The sequence below is a fragment of the Strongylocentrotus purpuratus genome, unplaced genomic scaffold (assembly GCF_000002235.5).
Source record: "Strongylocentrotus purpuratus isolate Spur 01 unplaced genomic scaffold, Spur_5.0 spur5_scaffold_11, whole genome shotgun sequence".
In the NCBI taxonomy this organism is placed as follows: Eukaryota; Metazoa; Echinodermata; class Echinoidea; order Camarodonta; family Strongylocentrotidae; genus Strongylocentrotus; species Strongylocentrotus purpuratus.
This window is the reverse complement of record NW_022145596.1, coordinates 16273429-16285641: the sequence shown is the minus strand read 5'-3', so window position 1 is coordinate 16285641 and position 12213 is coordinate 16273429. Positions and strand designations below refer to the sequence as shown.

The 12213-nt window shown below is 37.2% G+C and overlaps 1 long non-coding RNA gene across 1 annotated transcript; it reads right to left on the bottom strand.

Annotated features, from left to right (window-relative positions):
- Positions 1 to 8088: 8088 nt before the first annotated feature.
- On the bottom strand, positions 8089 to 9549 carry LOC105446037. The gene is made up of 2 exons (XR_973601.2): positions 9014 to 9549; positions 8089 to 8970 (listed from the first exon to the last, which is right to left on the bottom strand). It is a non-coding gene; the product is annotated as an uncharacterized LOC105446037 (long non-coding RNA).
- Between the last annotated feature and the right edge of the window lie 2664 nt (positions 9550 to 12213).

Genomic DNA, 12213 nt, shown 5'->3' with positions numbered 1-12213 from the left:
AGTACCCTTTTGTGAAACACCCGTGAAATACCCGTTTAGGGTGTGAATTAATTCGGGGGAAAACCACGCGAAATCCTCATTTAGGGTGTATGTTTGTTTCAGAAGAAATCCTCGTTTAGGGGGTGTCTGGAAAACCTGTAGACACGCATGCTTACAATATTCTACATAACTGAGGCCTCTGGGCAAAAATGGAGCCACTCCAATGAGAAAATTAACAACATAGTATCAGGGAAGGACGAAGGTTTTACAACCTGATTTGAAGCTTACACCGTAGTATAGTGTTTTAACCCCCCCCCCTTTTTTTTTGGGGGGGGGGTATTAATTGGGAAAGAGTGGGGTCACGTTAGTAGCAGAAGAAAGTTGTTGAACTTTTCTACGAAGTTGACGACGCGGGAAGACGTAAACAGGATACTTGATGAATCCCCGATTGTATGGCCCATTAAACTCAAGGAGTACTAGTACATATTCATTAGGGACTTTTAGATTTGCACGAAGACAATAGGTCTATGCTACGATCGACGTCCTTGTAATGCACTGCCTTCAATAGATGTCACACGTATCAGTCCACGCAAATCTAAAAGTCCCTATTACCAACTTATTTACACCGGGGAGGTGAGACTCACCTCCCTGTTTACACACTTTCTCCATGGTCATACTCTCTTAGCAAGGAGGTACCAGCACTTGTGGTGCACCAGTGTTGGTACCTCTATAGTACGTCCATGCTCTCTCTCTCTCTCTCCCCTCCTCCCTTGCTGATCTATACCCTAACCCCCTTTCCTTTCCCCCTTTTCCAATTTCCTGGCAATTCTTTCCCCTCTTTCACCCCGGCGATTTTTTTTCTTCCAATTCCGCTTACTTCTGCCCCTGCCCCTCGATCTCTCCCTCCCTTCATTGCCTGATCTATTCGGTGCACATCTTTCTCTTTTCGCCTTTCATTAATTCCCTCAATCTCCTTCATCTCCCCTCTCCGTACGAAGAAAAATTAAGACATTGGACCAATTGAACCTAGGATATGAATAATTTTAAACATGGCATTTTTTTTGAAAATCCCCGAATAAAATACCACTTCAATTAAGTATTTCTTGAAGTCTCACTTGTTGTTATTCTTTCACTTGTTTATCACATAAAAGTCATAAATAAACTTGACGAAATTCATACATTTCATCACAAAAATAAATATGGACAAAAATGAAAAGTAAATGAATAATTCGGAGCAAAAACTTAGTGTAGCAATGAAAGTTCTCATACTTTTCAATTTATTGTATTCATGCCAATCATGTGCAATAATCTATGACTGTGTTGTGCCATATAAATTTCCCGATGATAATGTAAACTTTTTCATATTTTATACTATCAATTTTTGCATATAAGATTTTTGAGTGAACCTTTAGATAAACAAGCAATAAGTTATATTGAGAAATTTTCCGACTGTTTGATAAACATGGGCAAAGAAAGACACTTGGAAGATTTCATATATTTAGTTTACTTATTTAGACAATGTTTAAAGAGGGCTACCTTTCACATACATGCTGGTATCACAATGAAACATATGAATATGGTAATTAAAAGTATATACGGTACAAGTATCACATAGAATTAACAATAAACAACACAACCTGATCTGATTTCGATCGTATGGGTGCCATTAAAGAAAAATGTCCTCTCTGCATGGAAATATCAAATGAAGGATTATGTTTTTTTTTCTCTGGTGTACATAGTGTAATTACAATACTTTGCGGAAGTTTATTGTTAAGGAATTATATAGAAACCAAACCCAAACAAATATAAAAAATATGCGTGCATAGGGGTGTAAATTTCTTTAGGTGTTTTTTTGCAGGGCAGCCCATTTCTATATCGTCGGCCTTATGCCAAAAGGGCCTTAATTTAACCTGATTTTGGGGGTTATTGAGTTATTAACATCACCTTGTAGATTTCAACATTCTCTTTGAAATTATGTGCTTTACTTGTTGAAATTCGATTTATTTATGAAGATAATTATGAATTTCAAAAGGGCCTTAACGCGTATCTCATCTTTTTCCTTACGCCAAAAGGGCCTTAACCTACACGGAAAATCTTTTATCAATGACAGATTATTTCGTAATTTCCATTTAATTCAATAAATATCAGTAGAAACACCATTAAAAACATGATTAGTCTACAATAGACATAATGTACTTACCAGGGCTCAAATTATTTTTTTGTCCACGGGGGCTCTTCCCCCCCCCCAAAAAAAAGAGCCCCGTGAGCCTTCTCACGGGGGCTCTTTAAGTGCTGACGGGGGCTCTTATTTTAATACAAATTTCCATTGAATTGGTACTCATGAAACTCCTAAATTCCTTGGTATTTAATCATCATCATTTATTTCAGTCGGAATTTTCCCTCTTAGAAATTTACTTGTTACATAGCTGTATACTTTTATCCCCGTGATCAGTGGCGGATCCAGGGGGGAAAAAAAAAGGAAAAAAAAAGAAGGAAAAAAAATGGGGAAAGATTTTTTTTTTTTGCTGTTGAAAAAAAGTGTTCCCATCCCACTTGTATCACAGAGAAACAACAGTTTAAGTTAAGTCTAACGTTAACGTTAAATTTGTTATTAAAATGTAGAGTACAGCCCTTGGCCTTAAGCCTAATTTAGGTCGTAACTGTTACTGTTTGAAAATCTAAAGTAAAATTAGACGGTTGTCATGGTTATATATTGAGAAAAAAAAAGTTTACCCGTCACTGAGACCAGGTCAATCAATCTTCTAGATCCATTATTAGGGTCTAACGTTAGTAGATATAATGTAGATGCAGGCGCGCATCCAGCGGGGGTTAAGCGGGCCTTGCCCCCCCCCCCCCTTCCGCAAAAGAGAGAGAGAGAAGGAAAAGAAGGGAAAGGGAAAGAAGAGAGAAAGGGAAAGAAAGAAGAGGAAGAAGAAAAGAAAAGGGGGAAGAAGGAGATCGGGAAGGGGTGCGAAAGGGCCTTGCCTCCCAGGCTGTTGCCTCCACCCGCCCCCGCTAAAAAAAAAGAGAGAGAAGGAAGGAAGGAAAAGGAAAAAAGGAGAGCTAAAAGGGACCCAAAATGAGGAAGAAGAAAAAAAGGGTGAAAAGAATTTCGATGCGGTGTTCGAGTAGAATTCTGTGAGATGATGATATACTTTCTCGTAGCTTGATGTGACGAGGTGTCTCTATCCAGATATATGTTGATAGTATTATAGAATATAGAAGCCTGAAATGACCTTCTGCTCGTAACCGACAAGTCACCGCATTAACATTAAATTGCAAATAGTGTTCAACAACACGATGGTGGATGAAACTTTCTAATATTCGAAGATATATGACCTTCAGACCATATTGTTTCATTATTTTTTATTCAATCAATCAACGTCAAAGAATTGATTTATCATCGCTCTTCAATTTATTATTTCACCTTTCAATGTACTTTCATTCTTATGAATCACGAAAGAACACTGAATTGCATTCTTCAATGTTTGTTTTGATTAATTTCCTCCCCTTTTCTTCTCCCTGTTTAATACTGATAAAATTTAAATTTTTCTTAATCAAGGCAAAATATTATTTTATATTTTCTTTATGCAAGACAGGAAGAGAGAGAGAATAAGTCTTTGCCTCCCCCCGCCCCCGCCCCCGCCCCCGCCCCGCTAAAAAAAAAGAGAGAAGGAAGGAAAATGAAAAAAGGAGAGCTAAAAGGGACCAAAAGAGAGGAAGAAGAAGAAAAAAAGGGGTGAAAAGAAGGGGAGATAGAAAACCTAAAAGAGAGAGAGAAGGAAGGGAAAGAAAAGGGAAAGAGGAGAGAAAGGGAAAGAAAAAAAAAGAGAAAGAAAAAACGTAGGGGAGATCAGTTGCCAACAAAATGTAAATCAGGGGGGGGGGGGCACTGGCGTACTGATTGGGGAGGGGGCTCGGGGGAAATAAAATTCAAACGTGGTTTATTTCTAATTCCATAACGGTGGTTTTTGCACATAATGCTGAAATGACATAATTTTCCGAGATTTTTTAGTAAATTATACTTTTTTATGCGTTTGTTGTAAAATGACAAATTCCTAAATTTACAGCCAGGCAAGAAATATGCTTCTTGAGATGCCTAGGGGCCTACACGTCAGGGCCCACGGAACGGCGGGGATCGGGAGCCTTGAGGTCCCTCCCCCCCCCCCCTCCACTTTTTTTGAAATAGTATATAAAGAGAAATGGAAAGAAAGAGAGCAAGTAAGAAAAAATGCCAGTGTCACAACAAAATAAGGTATTAACCGTAATTAAATGCCTAAAATCCCTGAGCTTCCGGGGCTCTGGCCCTGGACCCAACCGAGGGCCCTAAGGCGGGCCCCTTGATACTCAGCTGACCGTAATTTAGTGCCTAAAACCCTTGAGCCGAGTCGAGAACGGTACAGCAAATCGTCTCCTTTCTCTAATACTTTAATGAAACGTCAAAGCTTCCGCGCTTCGTGCAAGAGGGGGGGGGGGTGGGGCTGGCTTCAGACAAGGATTAAGAGTCGAGAACGGTACAACGAATCGTCTTCTTTCTCTAATGATTTAATGAAACATCAAAGCTTCCGCGCTTCGCGCGGACGGGGGGGGGGGGGGGGGTAAAATGAATTCAGACGAGTATTATTTACGAGAACGGTACAACGAAACGTCTTATTTCTCTAATAATTCAATAATACTTTAATGAAACGTCAAAGCTACCGCGCTTCGTGCAAGAGGGGGGGGGGGGGGGTAAACTGAATTCAGACGATGATTATTTTCGAGTTACTTTTATTGTAAAGTTTTAAAGATTTGAATAAAATCAGTGAAAATTTTGAACAAAATCGGGCAAGGAATAAGAAAGTTAGAGCTTTTTGAAATGACTAGTCACTAGAGGGCGGTATTCAATTTGGTGACATCATCTGTGAACAACTCTCCATGCCTTTTGTACATAAAATTTCACAATTTTTTTTGTTTTCTTCGTATTTATTTGTGTTCTTGATCCGACTTCATAACATGTGAAGTAGAATATCATTTTGCATTCTATATCTTGTATTCAGGGGAGCAGATTATCTCAATCACAAGAAAGAAGGAAAAACATGAAATTTGATGTACAAAAGACTTTGAGAGTTGTCCACAGATGATGTCATCAAATTGAATACCGCCCTCTAGTGACTAGTCATTTCAAAAAGCTCTAACTTCCTTATTCCTTGCCCGATTTTGTTCAAATTTTCACTGATATTTTTCAAATATCTTAAACTTTACAATAAAAGTAACTTAGTATGAAGGTTTTGGTTTCCTTTAATACAAATATTCAGATATCAAAAATACTTTTTCTAGCATTTTAATTAATCAGTTTTATCAGTTTTCGTGATCCAGCAGCTGTAGGAGGGGCGCTTTCTGGCAAACCAAAGGTGTTGCGAAACAAGGAAATTTCTTTATGCCAGAAGGGCGCTATAACTATGCGCGCGTACGATAACGGCAGGTTAAGGCCCTTTTGGCATAACGCCGAATAGGTTACGCCCCTTTTGGCATAATGCCGAGTAGGTTACGGCCCTTCTGGCATAAATACGCTACATTCAAGCCTTATGCCAAAAGGCCCTAACATGTTTTTTGCACATAGCATGTAAAATTCCGAATATTTTATAACACATTTAATACATTTCATGTAAAACTTAATAACTTAACACATTTTATCGAAACAAAAAAACGACCACAAACTTTTGATTATTGGAGAGGCCAAAACTTTAAACGCGATTATCTCGGAATGGCCAAAAGCAGTTAAGGCCCTTTTGGCATAAGGCCGACGATATCTTCTCTCCCTCTGTACCGCACCCCCACCCCCCCCCCCCCCCCCCCCCCCCGCTCCTGACATGTTTTTTGCACATAGCATGTAAAATTCCGAATATTTTATAACACATTTAATACATTTCATGTAAAACTTAATAACTTAACACATTTTATCGAAATTGGCTTCAAAAACAAAAAAACGACCATAAACTTTTGATTATTAGAGAGGCCAAAACTTTAAACGCGATTATCTCGGAATGGCCAAAAGCAGTTAAGGCCCTTTTGGCATAAGGCCGACGATATCTTCTCTCCCTCTGTACCGCACCCCCACCCCCCCCCCCCCCGCTCCTGACCCTTAACTCGTCTCTTCCTTCCATTCCCGTCCTGTCCAACACAGCCCGTTTTGGCTACAGTTACCATGCGATCAACTTTTTACTCTATTCGAATTCTTATATCAAACCTTAATTGGACCAAACCAAATCATACCTAAACTGAAACATAACCTAAAAAACACTGATGCAACCTACAGTATGCAGCCACAAACTCTAGGCAGTCAATGTGCGTTATATAGTGTCTGCAAAGTGAGACTACAATAGTCTCTTTAGTACTGCACGGAAACTGACAGATCTAGGCTCTGCTCGAGGCTTCAGGAATTGTGGTGAAGCGTCAAATTAGAGTTAGTGATTGCAGCTTACATGCAACCCTACCCTTATCTCTTGACAACAACAAACCAGAACGCCAATGACGTAGCGCTCATCCGCATCTCGTAATTAACAACAAATATCGTAAGTTTTATGTGGTACACTTTTGAACTGGTCAAAAAATAAAAATTTGATGACCTGGAAGGGCTCTACCAGATAAGGAAAACCAAATCAAAATTGGTCAAGAAATGAGGGGGAGGAGGAATTTTTGTTATTTTTAGAATAAATTTGCATAAATTACCATAATAAATTAATGGAGAACAATTTCAAAATTCTGCGAAGAGGTATAGTGTACCAAAGTAAGCTCTATGATATAAAGCAAATCAAATCAAAATCGGTCGAAATATGAAGGAGAAGAAGCATTTTTTGTGATTTAAAATTATTTTTGGAATAAATTTGCATAAATTACCATAATTATTCAATGGAGCAAAATCTCTTTGCCAGATAAGGCAAACCAAATCAAAATCGGTCAAGAAATGAGGGAGAAGAAGCATTTTTTGTGATTTCGAATAAATTTGCAAAAATTAGCATAGATAATGAATTTCACGATTCTGTGTAGAAGTTTAAAATCCCCCTCCTAGCCCTATCGGTTGAAAAATAACGAAGAAGAAGCATTTTGAAAACTGTGGACGCAGGACGGACGGAAGGACGGAAGGGCGGACGGAAGGACGGACGACGGACGCCACGCATGGCATCAGCTCATCAGGCCCTTCAGGCCGGATGAGCTAAAAACCACAAAAATTATTGCTGGAGCATGTCGGAGAATCTTCCATTTCTCCTCTATATTTCCCACCCATTTTTGTTCCTTTTCCCTCTCTGTCTCTCTCTCTCTCTGTCTCTCACTGTCTCTCTCTCTCTCTCTCTGTCTCTCCCCATCTCCGTTTACCTCATATTTTTTATAAGTTTACTCGAGATGCCGTCACAATATGAACCAACCCTGCCCAAGCATACGACATCCCATAATGAATGAACATAATTGCAAAGCTATTATTTGTCAAATTATAATGAGTTTAGTGTATATATTAATGTAATGGCATTTCAAACCATTCAAAAGGGGATATGACCCGATTCTGATAACTGAAATCTTTTGCTTGTAAATACACAGGATAGGGGTTAATTAACAATCAAAGAAACCAGACTTTCAAATTGAAAACTCCCCGCGGAATGAATATACAATGGCGTCTTATTTTGTTTACAAGCGACAGATTCCTTTATTTTTGTATCGCTGCATTTGTCATCAAAATAAAACCATGCGCGGGGTTTAGAGTGAGGCAATAGATTATACATTTAGCCTTACGGTAGTGAAGTAAGAGAAAGAACTCAAGAGAAGATGAAAACACAGGCACTGAAAATGTGTGAGATGTCATGGGACATCGTCTGCTTGTGCAAATCATGTCCATACTGTGATCTCATACATGATTTCTCAGCAGCGTTCGGAGAGCTCTTCAGGTGCTATGCCGGGGCTGTATTTAAGCGTTTTGTAATTTATAATAATCATTACTTCGAATGTATTCAAGCATTGAATTTTGATAACCTTGTCGAATCAAAGTTTCAACTTTGCAATAATGAAAATAAAGTTAGTTTTTAAAATCAATGAATATCTACTTTAACAAAAAAAACAAAAAAATCGTAAACGGTTTAATTTATTTTTCACATCCATCTTTTTATTGTTTTTTCTCTTCACATTTTACGACCAATCATGAGGAAAACTATCACAGATTCTTCTTGAAATCAATTTATGTAGAGAAGATATTGCGCACAAATAAATCAACACAATGGGCTTAATCATAATCGCTACACAATGATGTACTGCATTCAGGCTCATAGGATGGTTGTTATACAAAATAGCACAAAGTAATGAGGACAAGAAGTAGATCTTCATTGAACGTAAAATGAATCAGTTTTTTCTTTTATTTTAAGATAGTGGATGCGCAGGCAAAAGAAAAAATTCTTTATTAAAAAAAAAAAATCATTATTGCCGCAAATCCGCTTACACAGGTCACACGTAATTTCGTACTTGCTGCAATTTTTTTTTTTTGAAATATATAAAAATAACGTAAATTACAATATTCATCGATGTGGGATTGTCTAAGTAGATGGGAAACTTCTTGTTTTATCAAAAGTGGAATGTATAACAAAGGAATATTACATAACAGAATACAAGACTGTATGTAAACATGACTATTTTCTCTTTAATCCCCTGCATGTGACATTAATAGCAACGGTTTAAGGAAAGAAGGACAGAGGGAGAGAAAAAGAAAGAAAGAAACATGAAAATGGGTTTGATTCTGCTCATCTCTGGGAAATGGATAATTTCCCCACCCCCCCCCCTTCCAAAAAAAGGTAATCTACTTGAAATCCAATGTATTACAACATGACAGGGGTTCAAATGCGTGCAAATGAAAATATAAACCTAAGGTATTGGCCATGTTTTGACACTAGTTTGACCTTCTTGTCAAATTCTCTACCTTATGAAAGGAAAAATTATAGCAGCGTTCATCTTTCGTGTCCAACTGTCCTTCATCTGATCTCAAATGTTCTTGCCAGGACTTTGCACACTGAAAAACCTTCTCCTAAGCTGCCAGTACAAATGGATAATTGCTTTACATTTGTTAGCCATAAAAGAAATCTGATCTGAAATTCGTTTGAAGGGGGCCTTGAGGAAACTGAACATATGATTGACAGCATCAACAAAATAACAAACAAAAACATTAAGAAAAGGTTATTTGTATCCTGAAATGTAAACCACTACAAATGAGAATAGGGAGTAAGCTTACAAAAGGAATAATTGAAGAACATTCTCAAGGACCTGTCTAAATAACTGACCTTCAGCCAACTCATTTTTTCTTTTCGCCTGGTAATAGTTGGCAAGCAATATATGAACCCCAAACTGATCCCTTCCACTTTAAAATTTAAGAAAAATACAGAAATCTGAACAATAATGACATCAAAATTACAGTAATACATGTACTTCCAATCAAGGCCTTAATCAAGCTACTGGCAACCCCAGGGGGTGTTTCACAAAGATTCTAAGTCGAACTATATATATTCAAAAGCAAAAATTCATTTATTTTAGACTTTTCATAAATTCCACATAAGAACATGAAATCTCCTTGATAATAGAAAATATGAATGATTTGAATAAACATTTTATGCCTTTTAAAATAACTTTTACAAAATATTTTCATAGATGCTAATGGCTTTTCATAATTTTTAAGTCCAACTTAAAGATAAGTTCAACTTAGGATCTTTGTGAAACACCCCCTGGTATCTTAAAAGATCATTTCTTGCCCCATTGACTAATAAGTATACACAGGTCAATTTTTTTTAGAAATAGCTATCAAATTGAACTATTTTCATTGCATGATCTCTGAAGTCACATACTATTTCATGTAGTATGTGTATGTACAAATAAATTCCTCTATGGTTAAAACTGAATGAGTTTTCTTTGATCTTAGGTCAGAGGAGACCACCATTTCTTAGCCTAAAAACAACAACAACAAAATAATTAAAAAGAATAAAACATAAAAGTTCCTCTCACAGATAAGACAAGACAAATATCATTACAACTATTTTGCAAAAGGAAAATCAAGCAGATTTTGATACGACTACAAAAATAGTACTCCTGCGATAAAAAATATAATATGAAAAACATATAATCAAGTTCTATAGTTGCTACAGACTACACATGGTCTCTGCATTGCACATGCTTAATAAACCAACAAAGAAAATAATAAACCAAGGTGAAATATAACGGAAACGTGATCGGAAAGACTTTCAAGAAATACAATTTTTTTTTTAAAGGGTAATTCCAATACCCTACTGTGCTGCCTCTAGCTAAGCTTGCATCAACACGTCATCGTACTGTTTGCGCATTTGAAAAGATGTACGAGGCTTTTCTTTTTTTTATTTCTATTTTTTAAATTTGTGTGCGTCTTTGAAATCGTTTTTGAAATACAAGGCACTGGGGAAATGAGAAGAAATAATGAACATTTGACCCTTCTACGTATACCACAATACAAGGATTTGATTTCTTTTTATAGAAAGACTTACAATTGAAGTGATTATCTGAATCTGTACCCCAAAAAATTGTGCTAAATGACAAAGAGTGAGAGGGGCAGAAAGAGAAAGAGAGAAAGAGAGAAAGAGAGAGAGAGAGAGAGAGAGAGAGAAAGAGAGAGAGAGAGAGAGAGAGAGAGAGAGAGCGCAAGAGGGCCGGTAAAACAATGTTCCAGGCATTGTACAAGGAATGTAATATATTTCAACTAATTACAGCATTTTATTTGATTTTTCAAGCCTTCATAACTAAAATAACTGGATATACTTAGCCTCTTTCTATAGGTTAATTTGATTGTATCATTCAACAATATTTAATTTCATTAATTCATTTCATTTTACATATGTCAAAATGAATATCGATGGCACTTGCTTCATGATCCTCATCCTGACCACTGCTTACTGTAGGTGTCCTAAAAGCCTCTAGTACAATATATATACAACATAATGCAAGAAATAAGGTTCATGAAAGATCTACAAGATCTACAAAGTCTACATTTGCAGACCATAAACATGTACTGTTATGTCTACATAGAATCACAGCATCATAATTATAATAATAATAATCATCTGGATTTATATAGCACTTAATGCGGAACACTGTCTCTAAGCGCTTTACAGGTATTATTACCCCGGTCATTGGATTCACAATGCGCATCATCTCCACTCTCTGGGGAGTATTCCTACCATATGGTCACCCTGAGGGCTTAGGAAATTACTTACACAAATCACAGAAGAATCCCAGCACACACAAAAAAACAATGACTTCAATACATTATGTTCCAATTAAGAATGCAACATAAATCCACCATCACAACAACAGGACTGACACCTGACTGTCAACATACTAAACAAGCAATTACATTGCATAGAAGTTGATATAAAGTGGGTTCACTCTGTTTCATCTGACTACTTTGAAGGCGGTATACATACAGCATTTGATGTAGAGTAAAATATGATGTACATATATACACAGTCAAACCTGCTTTAGTGACCACCTGTTTACAAAGACCACCTGCCTACAAAGGCCACATTTGTTGTTTCCCTTGAAAATGGTTTCTCATTCAATCATGAACTAAAGGAACCCATCTACAAAGGCCACTTTTTGTGTTTCCCATGGGCGGTCGCTATGGACAGGTTTGACTGTATATAAGAACTAAAAATATGAAGTGAAACATTAAGTACATTTTTTCTGGAGTCATGGCAATGGATAAAAATTCAAATGGTGCTATTAGCATGCATTGTAACTACACCATAATATTTCATACTTGGAATAAAAGTTACAGGCTTACAGAATCTATGAAGGTATGACTTTTTAGAATATCAGTTTTAGGGTATCATCAATCCCTGATAAAAAGGGGATACACTTTCTTTAGGAGAATAATTTGTAAGATAAGAAGAGTTATGGTAATGTGATTATTTTGTGAAAGACACTGGGTAGAATAAAATGGGTTGATCTTGCACTACAAAAGAATCGCTGTATACTTTGAGTTACTGGCATCACCAACATGAGAAGGAAATTGCGAGTACTGCACACAAAAACATCTCTATTGGGAGATGCTGACCCTTGACCAAGTGACCGGTATACACCCTCTATTGGGAGATGCTGACCCTTGACCAAGTGACCGGTATACACTCTCTATTGGGAGATGTTGACCCTTGACCAATATACACCCTCTATTGGGAGATGCTGACCCTTGACCAAGTGACC